The 25,628-nt window shown below is 40.9% G+C and overlaps 1 protein-coding gene across 5 annotated transcripts in view; it reads right to left on the bottom strand.

Annotated features, from left to right (window-relative positions):
• bcor (BCL6 corepressor) overlaps nucleotides 1-25,628 on the bottom strand; it is a 302,269-nt gene that overhangs the window by 213,331 nt on the left and 63,310 nt on the right. The window lies entirely within an intron of this gene.

Here is a 25,628-nt window from a genome sequence, read left to right as displayed (position 1 = left end):
ATCCATCAGTTGCACCACAAGATTTATGCCTGTCCAAATCCCTGAAACGAACAGCATCTAATTTTACTTAACCTAAATTTGGCCATCATCAATAAAGCAATATCAAAATCAGGTTTATTATCACTGAGTTTACATGATGTGAAATTTGCAGTACATTAAATGACTTCCAATTACAAAAAAAAGAGCAAAAAAAAAGGAATCCAAGGAAGTGTTCATGGACTATTCGGGAAACTGATGGTAGAGGGGAAGAAGCTGTTCCTAAATCAAAGAATGTGGACCTTCAGGCTCTTATACCTCCTCCCAAATCAAAAGTCATGAGAAGAGGGCATGTCCTGGATGGCGAGGACCCTTAGTAATGGATGCTACCTCCTGAAGCATTGCAACTTAAAGATATCCTTGATGGTGGGGTGGGTTGTGCGAATGATGGAGCTGGTCGAGTCCACAACCCTCTGGAACCTCTACAATCCTGTGTATTGGAGCCTCTATTGGGATCTGTGATGCAGCCAGTCCGAGTGCTCTCCACCATACATTCACAGAAAGTTGCAAGTGCCTTTGGTGATATACCAAATAACCTCAAACAACTAATGAGCAGAATTCCTGATGTGGCTTCTTCGCAATTGCTAATACTGTATGTGCCATACTATGGGAGAGATCTTACATCACAATAGAACCTTTTGAATGGAAAACACATTAATTTGAAGCAAGATGGACTCAACTCACACTTCTAACCTCCAAAAAGCTTAACAGATTTTAAGTGCAAAAATATAGTTGTGCTTATCAGTGTGAGTCATTTAAATCACTCCATTAAGTAAATATGGTCTCCTGATCATCACCACAGATTCGATGGGCTTTTTTTTCTTAAATATGGGAGCAAAGGAATGTTGGTGGCTGGTTTCTCAAGCCAAGCATAGTTTTGTTAAATAAGATAGATAAAGCTGGCATTTTTTGTTCATTTAGTCCCATGCTTTGGTGGTACTTGTTGAGAACTGCATTCTTCCTGTGCATTTTTCCTGCAAACATTTAGTACTACTCTACAAAGAACTGAGCCGTTACATTCTGTACCAGATTCTTCACTTGCTGAATTGGAATTTATTTATTGTCATACATATGGAGATACATGTGAAGAGTTGTCTTGCATATTGTTTGTACAGATCAAATCATTAAATGCATTGACATACTACAAGGTAAAATAATAACAAAATGCAGAATAAAGCATAACAGTTACAAAGAAAGTGCAATGGAGGCAAGTAATAAGGTGAGAGATCATAACAAGGTAGATTGTGAGGTCAAGAATCCATCTTATTACCATTCAATAGTTTTATAACAGCAGGGTAAGAAGCTATCCATGAGCCTCATGGAACATGCTTTCATGTTTTTGTATCTTCTCCCCAGTGAAAGGGAGGATGTTCAGGGTGGGTGGGTGGGTGGGTGGGATCTTTGATTATGCTGACCACTTTACCGAGGGCATTGATAAAAATTGGTAGGAGTCACTCGGAACATGCCAAATGTCTTTAGCCTCCTCAGGAAGCAAAGGTTTTCTTGGCTATGGTGTCTACTGGTTGGACCAGGACAGACTTTTGGTTGTTCACTCCTAAGAACCTGAAGGTTTCAACCTCAACACTGTTGATTTAGACACTGCCCACTCCCCACTTCCTGAGGTCAATGACTAGCTGTTTTGTTTTGCTGACATTGAGGGAAATGTAGTTGTCATGACTCCCTTTTGCTAAGCTTGCTGTCTCCTTCCTGTGTTCCAGCTCATTGTTATTTGAAATAGAGCCCTCTACAGTGGTATCATCTGCAAACTTGAAGATGCATTCAGAGTAGAATCTGGACATGTAGACATAAGTGGACAGAGTAAGGTAGGGGGCTGAGAATCCAACCACTGTTCAGAGTAACCACGGAAGAGGTGTTGCAGGCTATTCTTTCTGATTGCAGATCATTGGTGTGTTGCTGAATTCAAAACTAGGAAAATTAGTTTGTGTTTTAAAAAGAAACCAAACGATGACAATTGTGCATGCAAGCATGGGGTAGGAGCAGAGCTGAAAGGAACAGCTCTTTGGACACCAGTGCTTCTGCAACTATGATTGCTGACTCTGCAGAGAAGCCCCTAAAAAGCAGAAGCTGGTTTTGAACAGAAAGTCTGAGTCCTTGATTTTTGTTCCATGCATGTTAATTTGACCAAAGAAAGGAGAAGTATGCCTTGTAGGTATTGCATAAATACATTCAGAAGTAATGGTTGTGCATAATGCTTTAAATAAATACTGTCTCCCAAACCATATAGTTTCCAATTTGGTCATCCTATTCACATGCCTCAAATGTAGTACTTCAATCATTTGCTACATTTTTCCATACCCTTCTTTTCCCCAAATGTGAACTACAGTCCTTGAAAGTTATTGATTCCTAGCCAACACTGCTACAGGGAAAACTTCACCTTTTCTTTGCAGCTTATTCAGAATAAAGGTCGGTCGAAAACCGAGAGAACGCTTGCCTCAGCTGCAGGAAAGTCAGTGTTCTGGACTGGTTGAATCCTGTTATTAGAAAAATCATGGTTTCTGCAAGGTTCTTCCTTTTATTTTGAATTTCATGCAGCAGCAAAATTACAAATTCAGCAATGGCGATATCATTACTCAGTATTTCCACTGTAAAATGCACTGTGGTAGCTTTAAATAACATGTTGTATGGAATGAGTTCTCATTTCTTTAGGTATTGCATTAAGAGGAAATCTCAAAGTTCAAGAAATCAAACCACAAACAGTCTACTCTGCAGCACTTCAAAAAGTTTGGAATATACACACACACACACACACACAGATATATATATATATATATATATACAACTATGTTGATACAAAGTCAAAATTGCTTCACACATTGCTTGAAAATTACTATACTGTATCAAGGTCTCAGCTGATTCTGAAGTGCAACTTCATCTTCAAGAACCAGACAATCCAGGGGCAGTCTGCAACACTAGATTCCAGCTCTTTATATAGTGTTAATTGCTCTATCATTATGACACAAAACTGCTCACACTTCCACTTAAAATGTAAATGAACTTTTACAGAAAGGTCAGTGTGAAAAGAGCCATGCCACAGATCTATAACAGGTATTAAAAACTTTTATCCCAGGTCACCAACAAGAGAAAATCTGCAAGTGCTGGAAATCCGAGCAACATACACAAAATGCTGGAGGAACTCAGCAGGCCAGGCAGCATCTAGGAAACAAGTACGGTTGACGTTTCAGGCCATAACACTTCAGCAAGACTGGAGAAAAAAAAGCTGAGGAGTAGATGTAAAGGTGGGGGGGGAGGGGGGAGAGAGAAACATAAGGTGATAGGTGAAACCTGAAGGGGGAGGTGATGAAGCTAAATTGATAAAAGAGACAGAAGGCCATGGAAGAAAGAAAAGGGATGGGGGGAGGAGCACCAGAGGGAGGCAATGGTCGGGCAAGGAGATAAGGTGAGAGAGGGAAAAGGAGATGGGAAATGGTGAAGGAGAAGGTGGGGGGGATGAGTTCCGAAGTTCGAGAAATCGATGTTCATGCCATCAGGTTGGAGACAGCCCAAATTGGATATAAAGTGTTGTTCCTCCAACCTAAGTGTGGCTTCATCATGACAGTGGACTCAAAACTCAAGATTCACAAGTTGTGATCACTGCTATCTTGGATGTTTCTGAGACACCAACTAACTACAGCAAATAGCTCCAAAGCACTGGGAGATATTATTATTGTTGTCTCCACAAAATCCTCCAAATGCACTGGCAGAATAAGCAGGCCAACATCAGTGCTATCTCTCAAGCCAGCATCTCCTGTACTAAGGTACTTCAGTTGCTCCAATAAATTGGCCAAATTATTCAGACACCTAACATCAGACTCTCACAACAGACTATCTATTTCCATCATGGTAAGAGATAGAGATTGATAGAAAATAAAGTCAAAGATGTTCTCAAGGTCTCTGAAAAAATGTAATATCCCCACAAATGTGCGAATTCCTGGTCCACGATAAAACTCTTAGTTTGTCCACATCTGGAGTACTGCATATAGTTCTGGTCGCCCCATTATAGGAAGGATGTCGAAGCTCGGCCAAGGGTGCAGGAGAGGTTTACCAGGATGCTGCCTGGATTAGAAGGCATGCACTGTAACAAGACATTGGACAAACTTCAGTTGTTTCCTCTGGAGCGGCGGAGGCTGAGAGGAGATTTGCTGGATGTTTATAAGATTATGAGATGCATAGAGTAGACAGAGAGTAACTTTTTCCAGGGTTGAAATGTTTAATACTAGAGGGCATGATTTTAAGTTCAGAGGGGGAATTTTAAAGGAGGTGTGAGGGGAAATTTTTTTTTATACAGAGTGGTGGGTGCCCGGAATGTGCTGCCTGGTATGGTGGTAGAGGCAGAAACATCAGAGACTTTTAAGAGATATTTAGACAGGCACAGGAATGTGGAGAAAATGGAGGGATACAGACATTATGTTGGCAGAAGAAATTAGTTCAGTTCCAAACCAGCCATGAGACGAGCTCTTCTTCCCTCTCAATGCCTACTTCAGTGAGAAGGACTCTGCAGCCGACACCAATGACCCATTCTCTCGTCTTCAACCCTTCTCCTTTTCCTGGGCACCCCGCTCTGCTCTTCTGTCAGATCTGGTTCTTTTTATCACTAACTGCTGCCAACGAGACATCAACTGTCAGGACTTTAACACTTCTCTCTCCAATTCTAACCTCACTCCCTCTGAATGTGTGGCTTTCCACTTTCTGCACACTAATCCCAACCTTACCATCAAACCTGCAGGTAAGAGGAAGTGCAGTAGTAGTCTGGCAAACTGACCTCTACATTGCTGAGGCCAGGTGGCAACTCCCTGACTCCACCTCTCACTTATCTCTTGAACAGGACCCCACTAAGGAGCACCACATGATTGTCTCCAGCACCATCACTGACTTTATTGACTAGGGATCTCCCATCCGCTGCCACCAACCACATAGTTCCCTTATCCACATGTCCAGTTTCTACTTCCTACCCAAGATCCAAAAACCTGACTGTCCCATTGTTTCTGCCTGCTCCTACCCCACTGAACTTGTGTCTGCATACCTGACCTCTGTTTATCAACCCTGCTTCAGTCTCTTCCTACCTACATCCGTAACACTTCACATGCTCTAAATCTTTTCAATGACTTTAATTTCTCTGGCCCTGATAGTCTCATTTTCACTATGGATGTCCAGTCCATCCCCCTTCATCCCCCTTCAGGAGATCTTAAAGCTCTCCATTTCTTTCTAGACAACAGATCCAACCAGTTCTCCTCCACCACCACTCTCCTCAACTCTGGCGGAGCTGGTCCTCACCCTCAATAATTTCTTCTTTGGCTCTTCTAATTCCTTCAGAGCAAAGCAGTAGCGATGAACACTTGCTTGCCTTTTTCCAAGACTACACTGGCATTGCGCACTCCGCAATTCTTCCTATGGTACATCAACAACTGCATTGGCGCTGCTTTCTGGATCCATGCTGTGCTCATTGATTTCAACTTCCCCTCCAACTTCCACCCTGCCTTCATATTTACTTGGTCCATTTCCGACACCTCCCTCCCCTTTCTCGATCTCTCTGTCTCCATCTCTGGAGAGGTCTATCTACTGATTTTTTTTATAAACCCATTGACTCTCACAGCTATCCAGACTATACCTATTACCACCCTGACACTTGTAAAAATGTTATTCCCTTCTCTCAGTTCCTCTGTCTCTATTTCATCTGCTCTCAGGATGAGGCTTTTATTCCAACCCAATGAGGTGTCCTCCTCCTCTAAGGAAAGGGGCTTCCCTTCCTCCACTGTTAAAAATGCCCTCACCCACATCTCCTCCATTTCACACACATCTGCCCTCACCCCATCCTCCTGCCACCCCGCCAGCGATAGAGTTCTTTTGTCCTCACCGACCAACCCACTAGCCTCCGTGTCCAGCACACGATTCTCCATAACTTCCGTCAGCTTCAATGGGATCCCACCACCAAGCTCATCTTTCCCTCACCTTCCTCCACACAATTTCCACTTTCTGCAGGGATCACTCCCAACACGACTCCCTTGTCCACTCATTCCTCCCCACTGATCTCCCTCCTCGTACTTATCCTTGCAATTGGAACAAGTGCCACACTTGTCCCTACACCCACTCCCTCACAACCATTCAGTCCTTCCAACTAAGGTGAGTCTGTGAGTCTGCTGGGGTCATCCACTATATCCGGTGATTCCTGTGTGGCCTCCTGTATATCGGTGAGGCCCGACACAGATTGGGAGACCGCTTCACCAAGCACCTTCATTCCATCTGACACAAAAAGCAGGATATCCCAGTGGCCATACATTTTAATTCCACTTCTCATTCCAATGTCAATCCATGGCCTCCTCTACTGCCAGGATCAGGCCACACTCAGGTTGGAGGAGCAGAACCTAATATTCTGGCTGGGTAGCCTCCAACATAATGGCATTCTCGAACATCAATTTCTTGAACATCTGCTAATGACCTCACCCCCTCACCGTTCCCCATTCTTGTATCCCTCTCTCACTTTAGCTCCTTCACTGCCTATCACCTCCCTCTGGTGCTCCTCCCTTTCCAATTCTTCCACAGTCTTCTGCCTTCTGCTATCAGATTCCTCCTTCTCCAACCCTTTATCTCTTTCACCAATCAACTTCCCAGATAACTTCACCCCCTCCTGGTTTCACCCATCACCTGCAACCTTGTACTTCTTCCTCCCTTCCCCCCACTTCTTACTCTGACTTCTTCTTTTCCTTTCCAGTCCTGCTGAAGGGTTTCAGCCCGAAACATCGACTGTACTCTTTTCCATAGATGCTGACTGGCCTGCTGAGTTCCTCCAGCATTTCGTGTGTGTTGCTTGGATTTCCAGAATCTGCAGGTTTTCTCCTGTTTGCCAGCATATTAATTGCTTTGGCAATATTAATATTCTGGCCAAACATATAGCACGCCACTTATGGTTGCATTTTTAAACTGACACTGGCAGAATAAACGCCCTCACCCAGTGCATCACTACTTTAAAAAGCGCAATAATGCGGAATTCACAGTTAACTTTTTTTTTTTACAAACCTCATCATAAGATGGAAATGAAAGTACAGTATCATGATTGCAGGCCAGCTTTACAACTAACTGCACCAGCATGAGTACATGTGTAGCCAGCAGGAAGTTAATATCTGAAAAGAGAATAGGAAGCAGAGGACAAAAACATTTACACAAGTATTAAAATGTTTCGAGGTGCTCTACAGCCATATATCTTAAACTACTTTTGTGTCCAATAATGTCCAAATTCACAATAAAACAAATCTTTGGGGAGGGCCAACAGAAACATTATGAATTTATTTAAAGATAGCTGTGAAAGCTTAAAGATACTATCACCAAAGTTTACAAAGCCAACGTTCAACTTGAGTTTCTCCTGTATCCGTTTTATACCTTTTAACTATTTTTAAAGCTATCTGCAAAACACTTTTAAGACCAACTTTTGTGCATGAAAAGGTAACTTTAAAATCCAGAATCCCTGCATAGCTTGACACTAATTGTTTATATTTCAGAGTACTACCCCCTCCTGTATGCACAGAAATAAAGAAATATAAATTAATGAAAGGAATTAAAGTTTTCAAACTAAAAGCAGTACTAGGTACTACAAAATACAATTATCAACTTGGCTACCATGTGAACATTATTACCAAATATGTACGAGTCATAAGCAGAATTTTTCAGTGGTCTCCTCACATCATATTCTGACTGTTGTGTGATTTAACCAATATAAGAGTAAAACAAATTAAAGAAGAACTTCTCTGATTTGTGCTACTTATAATCAGAGGACCAAAACACTTAAAAATGCAAACATGAGGAAATCTGCAGATGCTGGAATTTCGAGCAACCCACATAAAAGTTGCTGGTGAATGCAGCAGGCCAGGCAGCATCTCCAGGAAGAGGTACAGTCGATGTTTCGGGCCGAGACCCTTCGTCAGGACTAACTGAAAGAAGAGCTAGTAAGAGATTTGAAAGTGGGAGGGGAGGGGGGAGATCCAAAATGATAGGAGAAGACAGGAGGGGGAGGGATGGAGCCAAGAGCTGGACAGGTGATTGGCAAAAGGGATACGAGAGGATCATGGGACAGGAGGCCTAGGGAGAAAGAAAAGGGGGGGGAAGCCCAGAGGATGGGCAAGGGGTATAGTGAGAGGGACAGAGGGAGAAAAAGGAGAGAGAGAAAAAGAATGCGTGTATATAAATAACGGATGGGGTATGAAGGGGAGGGGGGCATTAGCGGAAGTTTAAGAAGTCAATGTTCATGCCATCAGGTTGGAAGCTAACCAGACGGAATGCAAGGTGTTGTTCCTCCAACCTGAGTGTGGCTTCATCTTTACAGTAGAGGAGGCCATGGATACACATATCAGATTGGGAGATCATTTCACTGAACACCTATGCTCTGTTCGCCAGAGAAAGCAAGATCTCCCAGTGGCCACACATTTTAATTCCACGTCCCATTCTGATATGTCTGTCCAAGGTCTCCTCTACTGTAAAGATGAAGCCTGCTGCGTTCACCAGCAACTTTTATGTGGGTTGGACCAAAAGATTTCTCTGAATAAGTCATAAATGAAATGAGAAGCTTCTTCATATCGTGAATTACATGACTGCTGCCAAGATAAAATCTAATTTTATAATATTGGCATATAAATAAGTTAAGGCATGGTGAAAGGCATCCATATAGGATTCCTGCTTAATAAGCTGATTTTTTAAATCAGAGAGAGAGTGTGAAGTGGGGGGGGGGTGAGAGAGTAAGCAGGGGTTTGAGAGTGAGGGGGGTGAGAGTGAGGGGGGTGAGAATGAGGAGGGTGAGAGTGAGAGTGACTGCGTGACTATAGGGAACTCCATTTGCAGTATCTGCCGCCACAAATCCTGATGTTCCTACTCTCCTGATGCCTCAGTGGCACCAGCCTGGAATTGATCATCCATGGGTCTGCACCCTGCCAACTTCCATACCACGCCTGCAGAATGTCGGAATGAAAGGAATGATCCAATTAGGAGTTGTGTAGAATCTATCAGAGATGTCAATGCTAAGTTGGCTGATGACATCTACAGATTGGATGGGTTGCACCTGAACTCAAGGGGGAGCAATATCTTTGCAGGTAGGTTTGCTAGCATGATTTGGGAGAGTTTAAACTAATTTGCAAGGGGGATGGGACCCAGAGCGATAGAGCAGTGGAAGAAGTGCATGCAGTAAAGCCAGATCAAACATATAAAGAGGCTTTTAGGAAAGAGAAGTAGAATAAAGGGTGTAAAGGTAGTAAGGTAGAAGGGCTAAAATGCGTGTACTTCAATGCAAGAAGCATCAGGAACAAAGGTGATGAACTGAGAGCTGAGAGTGGACAAAAAGGGGAGGAGGGGTGGCATTGCTGGTCAGGGATACCATTACAGCTACAGAAAGGGTGGGTAATGTAGCAGGATCCTCTTTTGAGTCAGTATGGGTGGAAGTTAGGAACAGGAAGGGAGCAATTACTCTATTGGGAGTATTCTATAGGCCCCCTGGTAGCAGCAGAGATACCGAGGAGCAGATTGGGAGGCAGATTTTGGAAAGGTGCAAAAATAGCAGGGTTGTTATCATGGGTGACTTTAACTTCCCTAATATTGATTGGCACCTGATTAGTTCCAAGGGTTTAGACGGGGCAGAGTTTGTCAAGTGTGTCCAGGACGGATTCCTGTCACAGTATGTTGACAGGCCGACTAGGGGGAGTGCCATACTAGATCTAGTACCAGGTAATGAACCGGGTCAGGTCACAGATCTCTCAGTGGGTGAGTATCTGGGGAACAGAGACCACCGCTCCCTGGCCTTTAGCATTATCATGGAAAAGGATAGAATCAGAGAGGACAGGAAAATTTTTAATTGGGTAAGGGCAAATTATGAGGCTATAAGGCTAGAAATTGCAGGTGTGAATTGGGATGATGTTTCTGCAGGGAAATGTACTATGGACATGTGGTCGATGTTTAGGGATCTCTTGCAGGATGTTAGGGATAAATTTGTCCCGGTGAGGAAGATAAAGAATGGTAAGGTGAAGGAACCATGGGTGACAAGTGAGGTGGAAAATCTAGTCAGGTGGAAGAAGGCAGCATACGTGAGGTTTAGGAAGCAAGGATCAGATGGGTCTATTGAGGAATATAGGGTAGCAAGAAAGGAGCTTAAGAAGGGGCTGAGAAGAGCAAGAAGGGGGCATGAGAAGTCATGGTTTTCGTTACAGTTGCACCATAAATAATTAAATAGTAATAAAACCATAAATAGTTAAATACTAATATGTAAATTATGCCAGGACATAAGTCCAGGACCAGCCTATTGGCTCAGAGTGTCTGACCCTCCAAGGGAGGAGTTGTAAAGTTTGATGGCCACAGGCAGGAATGACATCCTATGATGCTCTGTGTTGCATCTCAGTGGAATGAGTCTCTGGCTGAATGTACTCCTGTGCCCAACCCGTACATTTTATGTAGTGGATGGGAGACATTGTCCAAGATGGCATGCAACTTGGACAGCATCCTTGGCCAGTAGGGTAAAGGAAAACCACAAGGCATTCTTCAGTTATGAGAATAACAAAAGGATGACAGGGGTGAAGGTAGGACTGATTAGAGATAAAGGTGGGAAGGTGTACCTGGAGGCTGCGGAAGTGAGTGAGGTCTTCAATGAATACTTCTCTTTGGTATTCACCAATGAGAGGGAACTTGATGATGGTGAGGACAATATGAATGAAGTTGATGTTCTGGAGCATGCTGATATTAAGGGAGAGGAGGTGTTGGAGTTGTTAAAATACATTAGGACAGATAAGTCCCCGGGGCCTGACGAAATATTCCCCAGGCTGCTTCACGAGGCGAGGGAAGAGATTGCTGAGCCTCTGGCTAGGATCTTTATATCCTCATTGTCCACAGGAATGGTACCGGAGGATTGGAGGGAGGCGAATGTTGTCCCCTTGTTCAAAAAAGGTGGTAGGGATAGTCCGGGTAATTATAGACCACTGAGCCTTAAGTCTCTGGTGGAAAAGCTGTTGGAAAAGATTCTGAGAGATAGGATCTATGGGCATTTAGAGAATCATGGTCTGATCAAGGACAGTCAGCATGGCTTTGTGAAATGCAGATCGTGTCTAACAAGCCTGATAGAGTTCTTTGAGGAGGTGACCAGGCATATAGATGAGGGTAGTGCAGTGGATGTGATCTACATGGATTTTAGTAAGGCATTTGACGAGTTACCATACGGTAGGCTTATTCAGAAAGTCAGAAGGCATAGGATCCGGTGAAGGTTGGCCAGGTGGAATCAGAAATGGCATGCCTGCAGAAAGCAGAAGGTCGTGGTGGAGGGAGTACATTCGGATTGGAGGGTTGTGACTAGAGGTGTCCCACAAGAATCGGTTCTGGGACCTCTACTTTTCGTAATTTTTATTAACGACCTGGATGTGGGGGTAGAAGGGTGTGTTGACAAGTTTGCAGATGACACAAAGGTTGGTGGTGTTGTGGATAATGTAGAGGATTGTTGAAGATTGCAGAGAAACATGAACAGGATGCAGAAGTGGGCTGAGAAGTGGCAGATGGAGTTCAACCCGGAGAAGTGTGAGGTGGTACACTTTGGAAGGACAAACTCCAAAGCAGAGTACAAAGTAAATGGCAGGATACTTGGAAGTGTGGAGGAGCAGAGGGATCTAGGGGTACATGTCCACAGATCCTTGAAAGTTGCCTCACAGGTAGATAGGGTAGTTAAGAAAGCTTTCATAAGTCGAGGGATAGAGTTGAAGAGTCGCAGTGTAATGATGCAGCTCTATAAAACTCTGGTTAGGCCACATTTGGAGTACTGTGTCCAGTTCTGGTCGCCTCACTATAGGAAGGATATGGAAGCATTGGAAAGGGTACAGAGGAGATTTACCAGGATGCTGCCTGGTTTAGAGAGTACGCATTATGATCGGAGATTAAGCGAGCTAGGGCTTTATTCTTTGGAGAGAAGGAGGATGACAGGAGACATAATAGAATTATACAAGGTATTAAGAATAGATAGAGTGGACAGCCGGCACCTCTTCCCAGGGCACCACTGCTCAATACAAGAGCACATGGCTTTAAGGTAAGGGATGAGAAGTTCAAGGGGGATATTAGAGGAAGATTTTTTACTCAGAGAGCGGTTGGTGCATGGAATGCACTGCCTGAGTCAATGGTGGGGCAGATACACTCGTGAAATTTAAGAGACTACTAGGCAGATATATGGAGGAATTTAAGGTGGGGGGTTATATGGGAGGCAGGGTTTAAGGGTCGGCACAACATTGTGGGCCGAAGGACCTGTACTGTGCTGTACTATTCTATGTTTTATGTCTATAAAATTTCAAATGGTTCCTGTGTGGGAGTTTCCAAGGGAGCTTTGAAGAGCTATTGTCAGCACCCAATGATACCCTTTACCCTATAAAAACACTGCATATACATCTTCTGAATTGTTATCACTGTAATTTGGAGCCTGTACCTTCCCTTTAAGAATTGCACCTTTGAATCATCCAAATGCGCTTAGCAATCATACGATCTCTTGATGAGATTTGGCAATCAGATTCTCAGAAATGTAGGTATGGCACCTAGAAGTGACCTGATGGGACTTCAGACCAGACTGAAGCAGTGAAGAATGCAATCAGTGCTCCCAAGCATCCTCCTGGCCAATGTACAGTTTTTGGAGAACAAGATAGAGGACCCAAGTGCAAGATTGCTCAATCAGAGGGAAGTGAGTGATCGCTGTATTCTTTGTTTCACTGAGACATGGCTCTCCCCCACACACTCTGGACATTGCACCCTAGTCCAAGGGTTTTACAATCTACTAGGAGGACTGAGCACTGCATCAGCATAGGGCAGAAGCAGCAGCATTTGCTTCATGATAAACTTATTGTGGTGCCTGGACATAACAGTCTTGTCTATTTCTTGTTCTCTCTACCTGGAACATCAAATAATTAAGCGCTGACCATTCTACTTCCTGAGAGAGTTTGCCACTGTGATCCTGACTGTGGGTTACATAACACCTAGCATAGATGTCAGGCTAACACTCGATGTATTGAGTGCAATGATTAACAAAAAAGAAATGGACTACCCTGAGACTAATCATATCCATTCTGGGGACTTCAATCAGGCTAACTTGAAGAAATCTCTACCCATCTACCATCAGCACATCACCTGCAGGACCCAAGGCACTCAACCACTACTACACTACTGCTAGATTGCCTACTATTCCATCCCTCAACTGCATTTCAGGAAATCTGACCATCTGGCTACCCAACGCTTACCTGCAAATAGGCAGACACTAAAGAGTAAGGTACCAGAGGTAAGGTCAACAAAGAGGTGGTCACAGAAGGCAAAGGAGTAGTTATGGGATTTCTTCAGGTTGATGGACTGGGTCATATTCAAGGTCTCAACAGAGGACCACAATGAATACCCCATGGTTGTCACAGACTTATAAGGACACTTGTGGACGAGTGTGTCCCTACATAATCATTCAGAAACTTTTCCAATCAGAAGCCCTGAATGAACCAAGAAATTCAAAAACAGCTGAGGGCGAGATCAATGGCCTTCAGGACTGGCAATCTGGTAAAGTACAAGAGGTCCAAGTCTAACCGCCAGAAGGCAATCTCATGTGCAAAGTAGCAAATCTGAAATAAACTTGAATCACAGTATGATAATCAACAACTGTGGCAGGGCTGGAATGCTATCACATCGTACAAAGCAAAACCAAACAACATAAATGACAATAAGGTTTTGCTGTCAATGAGCTCAATGCCTTTTATACTCAGTTTGATCGACAGAACATGGAGGCGCTTTCACAAACTCCTACAATCCCCAGTGACCCCATGATCTCAGTATCTGAGGTAGACATGAAAGCATCCTTCAGAAAGGTGAATCCATGCCCTGATGACATACATGTCTGAGTACTGAAAATTTGTGCTAAACAACTGGCTAGAGGGATTATGGACATCTTCAACCACTTGCTTTGGCAGTCTGGGGGTACCAACCTGCTTCAAGCAGGCTTCAATCATACCTGTACCCAAGAGGAATATGGTAACCTGCCTCAATTACTATTTTCAAGTAGCTTCCACTTACATCCACTGTGATTAAATGTTTCGAGAGGCTGGTCAAGAAGTATATCAATTCCTGCTTCAGGAGAGATGTGGATCCACTTCAATTTGCTTAGTATCATAACAGATCAACAATAGATGCCATTTCATTGACTCTTCATTCAGCTCTGGAACTTCATGAAGATGTAGATGTCAAGATGCTCTTATTTGACTATAGCTCAGCATTCAATACTATCACCCCCTCAAAACTCATCACTAAGCACCAAAATCTGGGCTTCAGTATCTACCTGTGCAACTGTATTGCCAATTTCTTCACTGACACGCCCCAGCTTGTACAGATTGGCAACAACATCTCTTCTACACTCACCATCATCACAAGGCTATGTGCTTAGCCCCCTGCTTTACTCCTTTTATCGCTATGATTGTATGACTATGTATAGCACCAATGCTTTATTTAAGTCTGCTGATGGCACCACATTCAAAATGGTGACAAATTGGCATATAGGGGAGAAATTGAAAGCCTGGTTGAGTAATGCCACAACAACAAACTCTCGCTGAACATCAGCAAAATCAAAGAGCTGATTATTGCCTCAAGGAGGAATAGACCAGAGGTTTATGAGCCAGTTCTCATTAGGTGATTGGAGGTGGAGGGGTCTGCAACTTTAAATTCCATGATGTGAACATATTAGAAGACCTATCCTGGGACCAGCATTTAAGTATCATCACAAAGAAGGCACCACGGCACCTCTACTTTCTTAGAATTTTCTATAGATTTGGTATGTTACCAAAAACTGTGACAAACTTCTAAAGAGGCACAGCAGAGTATCCTGCCCGATATGGAAACACCAAATCACAGGAATGGAAAAGGTAACAGAAATTGGTGGATACAACTCAGACCAGCACCAGAAAAGCCCTCCCTACCATTGAGTATATTTACATGAAGTGCTGCCACAAGAAAGCAACATCTATTATCAAAGACCCTGTTTGTCAGTCATTCTTTATGTCCAGTTTTTTGTAAATTCTATTGTTTTTTTTCTTGTAAATATCTGCAACAAAATGAATCCCAAGTTGGAGGCACTATTTCCTGAGGCTGAGAGGTTGAAAGAGGTTGTCATCTCAAGACAAGGTGTCAGCCATTTTGGACTGATATTATAAGAAATCACCTTATTCAGAACCTTGTAAATATCCAGAATTTTTTTGTCCAAGAGCCGTGGTTGTTTAGCTGTTGAGCATAAGTACAACATTTTTCAACATTAAAGAAATCATATGGGAAAAGTGGATGAAATCGAGGCTCATCAATAATGTTATTCAGTGGAAAACATGTCCAAGAAGCCATTTGACCTCTACTTTTATTCCTTTTGTCTTCCCATATTCTTAGGAATATCATTGGCAGTATCATTCTTGGCACCTCCAAGCACTAGATGAAAAATGGCTACTTGACTGTTACTGAAAGGTATCTCATGACTAAGTAGCTTTTCACAAGAAAAATGAAAGAAAATCATAAACACCACTTTTTAGCTGGCAGGGACAGAATGGGCTGAGTGACCTCCTTCTGTATCATACATTTTCTATGACTCTGCAACTAAAAATAATTTAGTGTCATTGCATGGATTTTTCATTCAGCGTTAAATGGTAATTTCTGTCATTTTAACATCAAAAAATACTATAGAGAATCAGAATGGCAGAATTGTTAAGATTGTCAATGTCACTGTGGAACAATCAGGGCTGATCTGGATGATTAAAAAAGTGTCACTCTGCAAAAGTAAGGTCTATTATTCTGAAGTTGGGAGCACATAGAAGGAATTTAGAATTTGGCATTATCCACGAGATTTTAACCATTTACATCAATAAGTGAGATGAAATTAAATTTTGGTTTAGATGAAAAACATACAGTAGTAATTTGACTATTCATTGTATATTCCTTTCCAATGTCATCACCTGAAAGGTGACAAAAAAATTGTCAAGAAAAAGATTTGCATTTCTTTAGCAGCAGACTTGAGGTTGCAAGGCAGAAAAACATGGCAGTCAGATTGTGCCCTGCTTCAAAATACTTCAGAAATGTGAAATTTTCTCTATTGACCTCCCTCTCAAGCACTGCAATCTGAACTATAACCACCCTCAGCATGAAAAAAATCTTCTAACCCGTCTCAGCTTATTGCTTCTTGCCTTGGACCTAAGCCCACTGATTACCTCTGCTATGGGGAAAAGTTTGCTGTTGTCTATCCTTATCTATGTTCTTCATAATTTTGTGAAATTCCAGCAGGGTTCCTTTCAGTCTTACCCACTTTAAGGAAGATAAAACCAGACTTTCCAGTTTCTCTTCATAACTCCATTTTGGGCAACATCCTGGTGAATCTCCTCAGCACCTTCTCCAGAGCAATCACATTCTTTCTACACTACGGAATCCAAAACTATGCACAAAATTCCACATGTAGCCTCATCAATATTTTATAATTTTGTACCAAAACTTCCTTGCTTTTATATTCTATGCCATAAAGCTAACATCCCATTTGGCTTCTTTGTCACCTTACTTCTGCTACAACCCCAGGAAACTTTGGACTTGTACACCAAAATCCCACTTTGTCAAAAAAAACCCCTTTGAGTCCAATCATTCATTGTGTCTGTCCTGTACTAATCTGACCTCTCAAAATGCATTACTTCACACTTATCAGGATTTAATTCCATTTACCACTGCTCTACCAACTTGCTAGTTTCATATAGCCAGAAACCATCCTCCTCACAATCCACAACACCAGCACTCTTTACATCATCCATAAACTGGTTATATACGGGTACAGCTCGCCTGCAGCTCTTCAAAATAGCTGCATGGACTTATTTTTTATGTCCATGTGAAAGAGTGGAGAGTGTCTTGGTATTTCACCCTGAATAAACTGCTTCTAACAGAGCAGCATGTTACTTCGTGTGAAACCTTGGATTTTTCTGGTTAATAAACTGGGCTGGGGCCTAACCTATAACTTTCTAAAAAATACAAGTATACTATGAATTGAGGCACAGCTGACATTATCAGAAACAGAATCAGGTTTAATATCATTGGCTGTCCTGAAATTTGTTGTTTTGAGGCATCAGAGCATTGCAATACATCATAATAAAAAACTATAAATTACAATAAATACATTTTTAAAAATTAAATTATGTAGTGCAAAAAGAGAGCAAAAATATATTGAGTAGTGAACTAGTGAAGTAATTCAGAAATTTGATGGCGGAGTGGAAGAAACTGTTCCTAAAACTTTGAGTGTGCATCTTCAGGCTCCTGTACCTCCTAGCTGATGGTAGCAATGAGAAAAGGACATGACCCGGATGATGGGGGAGCGGGGGAGCTGGAGAACTGGAGAACTGGAAAGGCGCATTATTGTTAAGGTTTTGTGCTCCCCAACAAAATTAAAGTTAATCTCTCCGGTCTTAAAATAAGATAAGATCCATTCCTGAGCCCCATTCCTTTCCAAAGTCCCCCTAAATGCCACTGCAGACCAGTATCATTTCCAATTGCACTGGCCTCTGTTATCGTTAAGCTTACTGAATAGAACCAACTACCAGGAACTGACAGAAATTACAAGAGATCAGTAATCAACACACAAAGCATTTGGGCACATATGTAGAACAGTTAGCAGCATAACTCTAGCTTCCAACTTGAATAATTTCTCAGATGCTTGAACGTAATGGACTGCAAACCTCCATGTAATAGCAAAATTAAGTAATTTTGAAATAGCCTATGGCATTGCCTATAATAAATAATTTAACATCACAGAGCAGAAAAATGCCTGAGGTTTCCTGCTCCTCTGCTTGTTAGCCGATGATATTTCTGTCCATTCATTTTCAGAATGGAAAATTATAGCTTGGGATGCATTCAAGAGCATTATTTGAGGAAATTTAAGATCAATGAAAGAAGTGTTACAGTGAAGCACCTATGGAGCTTTTACAAAAAAACATCTTTTTATTTTGACAAGTAAACATGGATTTAAAAGGACTTTGTGCAATATACTACCTGTACTGGACAAAATATATCAGTGGCAGAAATGGTTTGATACACATGCTCTGAAACTTAATACTGAGAAAATTGGAATGGTGATAAATGGCAATGAATTTGAACATCCAAAAGAAAGCACAGATGGTTCAAGTGTGCCAGTACAATGAATAATGACAATGAGATGGAGATTAATAAAGGAGAAATTATTAACAGAATATTTTAAACAAATGCCATTCAGACTCTAACTAGATGAGGATTTGGGACTAAGGAAGCTAAGCTTGTTTTTTTTTAATAAAGCATAACATCTAAAAGTATAGAAGCAGTAAAATACTAATTAATTAACTATTCCTTCTTGTGATTGTAAAATCATACAGGTAATGAAGTATTAAAAAACTGATCTGAAAGTTATTACTGATGCATGGTTTATATTTATCAATAAGCCTACCACAGTAATCAGAAGTTAATTCATATTGAGTGTCTTCAAATACAAAGAAAGTGAGAAGTATCTTATGAACTATTACATTCCCTGTCTGCAAATACATAAATACTCCAAGAAACCAAAGTTAATAACTGTCTTTGGCATGACTTTCTATCAAGTATATCATTTCATTCCTGCTAATATGTCTCATGATTAGCAATGCTGGTTGGTATATGAATGTCTCCTGTAAAATCACATTGAGACTTTTTATGGAAATGGTGTACTTGTAGTTATTTCATTGCTAATGCATCAATATCAGCTTAAAGATTGAATTCACCACTAATGGGTTGACAGAAGTTATTAATACAGAAATATCCCATTTAGAGGAGGCATGACAATATAAAGGGATACTATATCGTGAGACTGATATCAACAGTTTCATGATGTATAAACTCATATTGTAAAAGAGATCTGGGGCAATAGGAAGTGCCAAATTTGTCATTTTTATATCAAAAAGCTAAGTGCAAAAGATCACAATACTAATAACCAAAAATTTAATTCAATATATAAGAAAATTGCCAATGAAAATAAATAGCAGCCAGGAAAATTAATGCAGACACCAGTAAATAGTTGTGAGGGGAGGAGCTAACAAATACCCAAAAATCATCTTTTTCCATGTTATCTCAGTACCTAAAAACATAAGAGGCAATTTTACAAAATTTTAACTAAAATAGACATTACAGATATTGAAACTTCTCTGTGAGAAAAAAAATAATGACCTAACACAATTTTTTCCAGTAAAATGGAACTGAAAATTGAATTTTTCCCCCAAGAGTAAAATGTGATAATCACTTCCAGGTCATTTTATGTCACGTGGACATTTTCTCTTCAGAAAGTTGCAAGCATTCCTTAAAGGATTGTGGAAAAAAAAGAGTTAAACATCTTAAGGCAGGTATGGCCAGATATTGCTGAGCTGCATGGCCCAAAGGGCCGGAAGGGCCTATTTTCCATGTTGCATCTCAATAAATAAGTAAATGGAATGCTTGATAAACCAAGGGATTGAGTGTTTTGAAGATACATAGGAATGTACAATTCAGGTTATAATCAGATCAGCCATTATTTTGTTGAGTGGCAGAGCAGCCTCAAGATGCCAAATGGCCACCTGCTCCTGAATTATATGTTTGTACGTTGAATCTAATCAATATAAAATATTATATAGCAAAAACTGTGCCATTGTGCTTATTTTCTGCAAAACAACCTATATAATATTCACTCTATATCCACTGCATCACGACCTCTAAGCATTTTATATGTTTCAATCAAATTCCTTTCTCTTGTACACTTCCTATCCTTTCCAGGTTTTGATTGAGTAAACATTATCTGAATGGTTTCCAACATATTAATGTCCTGACGGTAGGTGTCGACCCAAAACATCAATCAATCCTTTGCCACCACAGATGCTGCTTGGCCTGCTGAGTTCATCCAGTGGTTTGTTTCTTCACTCCAGACACCAGCATCTATAATCTTGTGTGTATCATTCATTCTTAAGAGACCAACATTTATATAGTATTCCAGATGTGCTCTCACCAGTGCTCTGTATAACTAAGCATAAACTCCTGCTATAAATAAACAATGACATTATAAAAACTACCCTAATTACTTGCTGTGTCTGCATACCGGGCATCTGCAAATCATACACTTGTATACACAAATCCCCCAGCATCTCAGGGTTCAATCTCTCACCTTCTAGATAAATGATAATTTCACATTTTCCCACATATTATAATAATCCATTTTCCAGATCTTTATTCACTCATTTTAAACTATCTATATCTGTCTGCAACCTTATTATGTCCTCCTCACAGTTTATGGAGTCGTAAGAAAATTTTCAGCAAACATAACTTTGGTGCTTTGGTTCACTTGCACAAATCATAAAAAGTTGAGGGCCTAGCAAAACATTTGTTACATCTTGCCAACCAGAAAAAGACCTACTGATACCCTCTGTTTTCTGTTAGCTAAGTAATCTTCTATCAACATCCAGTATTACCTATAACACTGAAAACTTTTATTTTCCATAATAACCTTTGATGTGGCAATTAACCAAAACAAAGAATTACCTGCTGTCATCAACTCTGTAATCGAAGCAGGGGTAGGTCATCAGACCTTACAAGCCTGTCCCACCACTTAATACGACCATGGCTAATCTATGCTGACCTCAAATCCTCTTCTGCACCATTTCTCCTTATTTTTCTATTCCCTGATCCATCAAATGTTCATCCATCTCCACTTTAAATACAAATGTTTGTACTTCTAATATTCCAGCCTCCACCACCTATCAAGGCAGAGAATTCCAGAGATTCACTAACTCTGTGGAGAGAAATATCTTTAAACCTCAGTTTTAAATGATCAGACTCTTAGCCTATAGTTAACATTTCCTTGTTTGTGGCGCTTCCACTAGTAGAAATATCGTAACATTTATTTTTCAAGCCCCCTTAAGGATCCTATATATTTGATTATCCTCATTCTTCAAAATTCCAAGGAATACAGATCCATCCAAACACCCTTCCTCCAATATCATGAATACCTTTCTGTGTGGCACCTTGTCAAATGGCTTTTGGAAATCTAAGTGCACTATATCTACAGGTCCCCCTCTATCAACTCTCCCTGTGAATCTTTAGAGAATTTAAGCAAAGCTGTCAAGTACAATTTCTGTTTCTTCAAGTCATGTTGACTAGGTTTAATTATATTCAAGTCTCCTAAATGATCAACTCCTCCTTATTTGATTACTGACTCCAGCATCTTCACAATACTAACTATTAAATTAACTAATCTATAGCTTCCAGTCTTCTGCCTTTCTGTATTTTGAACAAGGGAACCACAATTTTATGATACCCACCCAGCATTTCGCAAGTTATAAAAAAAATCAACCACTGGGTCCACAATTTTTGCAGTCACTTGCTTATAGATACTAGTGTGCAGTCCATCTGTTCCTGGTGACTTGTCTACCTGATGTTTGTTAATACTTTATCACATGTAATTGAGACTTTTGTAAATTCTACCTTGTTATTTGAAAAATTTCCATCCAATATCATAGGAGTATAATGGCGAAGATTAGTGTAAAACATTTAGTCAACAGATCAGCTCTATTTATTGATTCATCTTTGTTCTCTGAAGGCTCCTGTTTACCTTATCCACCCTCTTCCTGTTTATAAACCAAAAACATGCAAAAGTCTGCACATGCTGGAAATCTAAAGCAACACACACAAAATGCTGGAGGAACTCAGCAGGTCGGGCACACTGATGGAAGAGAATAAACAGCTGATGTTTTGAGCCAAGATCCTTCTACCACCATGAAACTTATCTTTACGTTTCCACCCCCTCCCCCTCTCCCCCCCTCCCCACTTTCTACCAGGATTGCTTCCTCTGTGATTTCCTTGTCCATTGGTCTCTCCCCACTAATCTCCCTCCAGGCAAGCGACCCAAGTGCCACACTTGCCCGTACACTCCTCCCTCACCTCCATTCAGGGTTCCAAGCAGTCCTTCACCTGAGCATCTGCTAGGGTCATCTATTGTGTCCAGTGCTCCTCTACATTGGAGAGACCCATCGTAAATTGGGGGACAGCTTCATTGAACAACTCCGCACCATCAGCCACAAGCAGGATTTCCTGGCAGCCAAACATTTTAATTCTGATTCCTGTTTTGATGTGTCGATCCATGGCCTCCTCTTGTGCCAAGATGAGGCCACCGTCAGGGTGGAGGATCAATACATTATATTCATCTGGGTACCCTCAAACCTGTTGCCATGTATATAGATTTCTCCTTCAAGTGAACAAATTCCCTTCCCCTTCCTCTATTCCCCACTCTGACCTTTCATTTCTTCTCACCTGCTTATTACTTCCCCGAGTCCCTTCCTCCTTCACTCTCTCCTATTGCCCACTTTCCCCTCCTATAAAATTCTTTCTTCTCCATCCTTCGACCTTTCCCACCCACCTGACATCACCCATCACCTTCCAACTAGCCTCTCTCCCCTCCTCCCACTTTTTTTTATTCAGGAATCTTCCCCCTTCTTTCTCAGTCCTGAAGAAGGGTCTTGGTTCTAAATGTTGACTGCTTACTCATTTCTATAGATGCTGCCTGACCTGCAGAATCCCTCCAGCATTTTGCCTGTTGCTGTTTATATATCCATAGAAACTGTTAATGTTTGGATTGACACTACATGCAAGCTTTCTTTCAACATTCATTTTCTCCCTTCTTATGATCATCATAGTATTCTGTTGTTGGATCACAAAATCTTCCTGGTTCTTTGGTCTACCACTATTACTTGATGCTTATACACTCTACTTTTCAATTTAACATTATCCTTTACCTCCTTTGTGTCACTTTCTCATGGAATTCCTCTTTTTAGTTGTGATAAACTTCTTGCTAAGTATTATAGACCATCAGACTGAATATCTGCAACTGTTCATCAACTAGCTTGATTTCAGAGACTACTTTAGACAACTCCTCTGTCGTAGTATTACAACTGCTCGATCTTAAATTGAAGACACAAGTAATGGACTTATTGTGATCATTCTCAAACTACATTCAGAATTCTGTCATACTGTCATTACTCTGGAAGGTGATGAGGGGGAGATCTTTAGCCACAATTTCAGTGGTTAATGTTTCTCATTACATAAAAGCAAATCTAAAATAGCCAGTTCCAAGATAGCTTCCATAATGTACTTGTTTCAAAAGCAATCCCTGATGCATTCCACAAATCCTTTTTCTATGATATCTTTGCAATTTGGTTTGTCCAATCAATATAAAGGTTAAAATCTCCTGTGATAATTGCAATCATGACATCACATCTGACCTCGAGAAGAGTCTTTGAAACCTTCATATCATATCAGACCTTAGGATGAGCTTTGGAATTGTATTGGCATTGGTTTATTATTGTCACGTACAAAGACACAACATTAAGCTGGTCTTGCACACTGTTTATACAGATCAAATCATTACATAAAGCATTGAGCTAAAATAATGTAAAACAATAATAATGCAGAATAAAGTCTAAAGGTTACTGAAAGAGTGCCGTGCAGATAAACGATAAAGTACATTATCATAACGAGTTAGATTACAAGGCTCACTTCTATCACAGGGGTGGAGGTACAGCAGCCCAAAGACCCACACGTTCAATGTTTAAGGAACAGCTTCTCCCCTCTGCCATCAGATTTCGGAATGGTCCATGAACCCCATATACTCTATCTCAATATTCCTCTTTTGCATTACGTATTATTTATTTGTTGAAACTTAGTAATGTTTCTGTCTTGCACTACTGCCACAAAATAACGATTTTCATGGCATAAGTGAGTGACAATAAACCTGCCTGGTTCTGACTATTCATTCATAAACTATTCACTGTACTTGCTGACCTCCATTGACTCCAGGATCATCAACCCTCCTCCCCCATGTTAAAATCTCTTCATTGCTTGCAGATCTCTTCAGGATCCTGCTTTTCCCGATTTATGTAAGCTCCTCTGGGAATGCATCCCTTCAGGGTAACTGTGCTGCTTTCACCCTGATCTCTTCATTGGTCGATTTAGTTGTTCCACTATTGGCGACTTTGTCTTCAATTGCTAAGCTCCCAAGTTTTGAAAATCACACTATAAATATCTGTTCTTCTCCACATCCTTCTCCTCTTAAATCGTTAGTTAAAACCTATGAAACTTTGATTGTCTCCAATGTTTACCTCCGTGATTGGGCGCTCGACTTTGAGGTCGCTGCAGTAAGGTGCATTGAGACATTTTGGTACTTCAAAAACACCGCACAACAAGAAGTTGCTGCATTGGATTCACTAACTATTCTTCATGTCATGTACGACGTGTTCCAAGCAAACTCCCTCAGTGAACTTGTTTTTGTGTTGTGTCTGTTGACAGATTTTGCCGGGACACTTATCCGCTGCACTTTTATAGATGTGTTTTTGCACAATTCCGTTTTACAAGTACATATTTTATAATATTATACGCTCATTGTTGATTAGACAACCTCTACTCACCACCCCGCCATTGCCCAACCTCCCTCCCACTCTACTTTTTCTCCCTTCTGTCCCGGATGTTCGCTGTGAATTTGTTTGATCATATTTCAATGGGATTTAGTTTGAGCTGTGGGGCCGTGTTACCACTGGTTTATTTGTCGTAATTGTTAAACTTAAAAATTCACAGCTGAAATCAATGAAAAATCATTTGCACTCTCTGCCACAACGTTTTGCTCCGGCAAGTCTTGCAAATGGACTGACACTTGTCGAAGAACCACCAAAAGATTAACCAGCATGAAATATCGTGGCATCATACAACAAAAATAGAGTGAAAATAGTCACTGAATGGAAACACCGGAGCTTTGGGAAAGACATTTTGACTTCGAGGCGATATTCTCTTTATATAATATCCAACAGTTATCAACATATTACATGCTTAGGAATACCTAGCTGACCAGTCACATACTTTCCAGGCGAAATCAGTATTCGTCGTTTCAGGGTTCGCAAGGAGCTCAACCAGCTTTTCGCTAAAAGTAGTATCGGTCTCTCATCAATATAGCACAGACGTACCAAAATTGCGCTCAGCTTCTTTAAGTGTCATCGGCAGTAATCAATACATATTGAAATTTTATTGATAAGGAACATAAGCAATCACTGGATCAGTTACCCAAAAATACATTTTAGCGAAAGCTGTTTTCAGAAATTTATAATAAGGGAATTAATTTTCTTTGCATAATCTAAGGAAAAAAGATCAACTGAAATTGTACATTTGACTGGGTGTACCCTAATGGGTCAAACAGCAAATGTAACCTATCCAAACCAGATATTGTACACCACAAAGGAGATTCCTTACTCTAAGGAATGGCGGTTCTTCCACCTCATCGTTTTCACTGTTTAAATTCAGCAGCAGGTTTAAAATGTTTAAATTGCAAGGAGAGAGAAAGAACGCAATGCTCACTTCTGTAACAAGTACTCATAAGATATAGTGCCGATTTGCCTCTCCAAACCAGGAACAAATAATCTGTAAAATAACATTCCAAATTAACAATTTATGAAATGCATCACCAAAGGTAAGTTAAATCTGGTAGGGTAAGCATGAAAACCATGACAGAAGAATAGCACTCCTTAGTATGTGCCTAATGGATA

This window comes from Mobula birostris, chromosome 6 (assembly GCF_030028105.1).
Source record: "Mobula birostris isolate sMobBir1 chromosome 6, sMobBir1.hap1, whole genome shotgun sequence".
NCBI lineage: Eukaryota > Metazoa > Chordata > Chondrichthyes > Myliobatiformes > Myliobatidae > Mobula > Mobula birostris.
The sequence above is the reverse complement of the archived record's forward strand: the minus strand, read 5'-3'. Positions and strand labels throughout refer to the sequence as shown.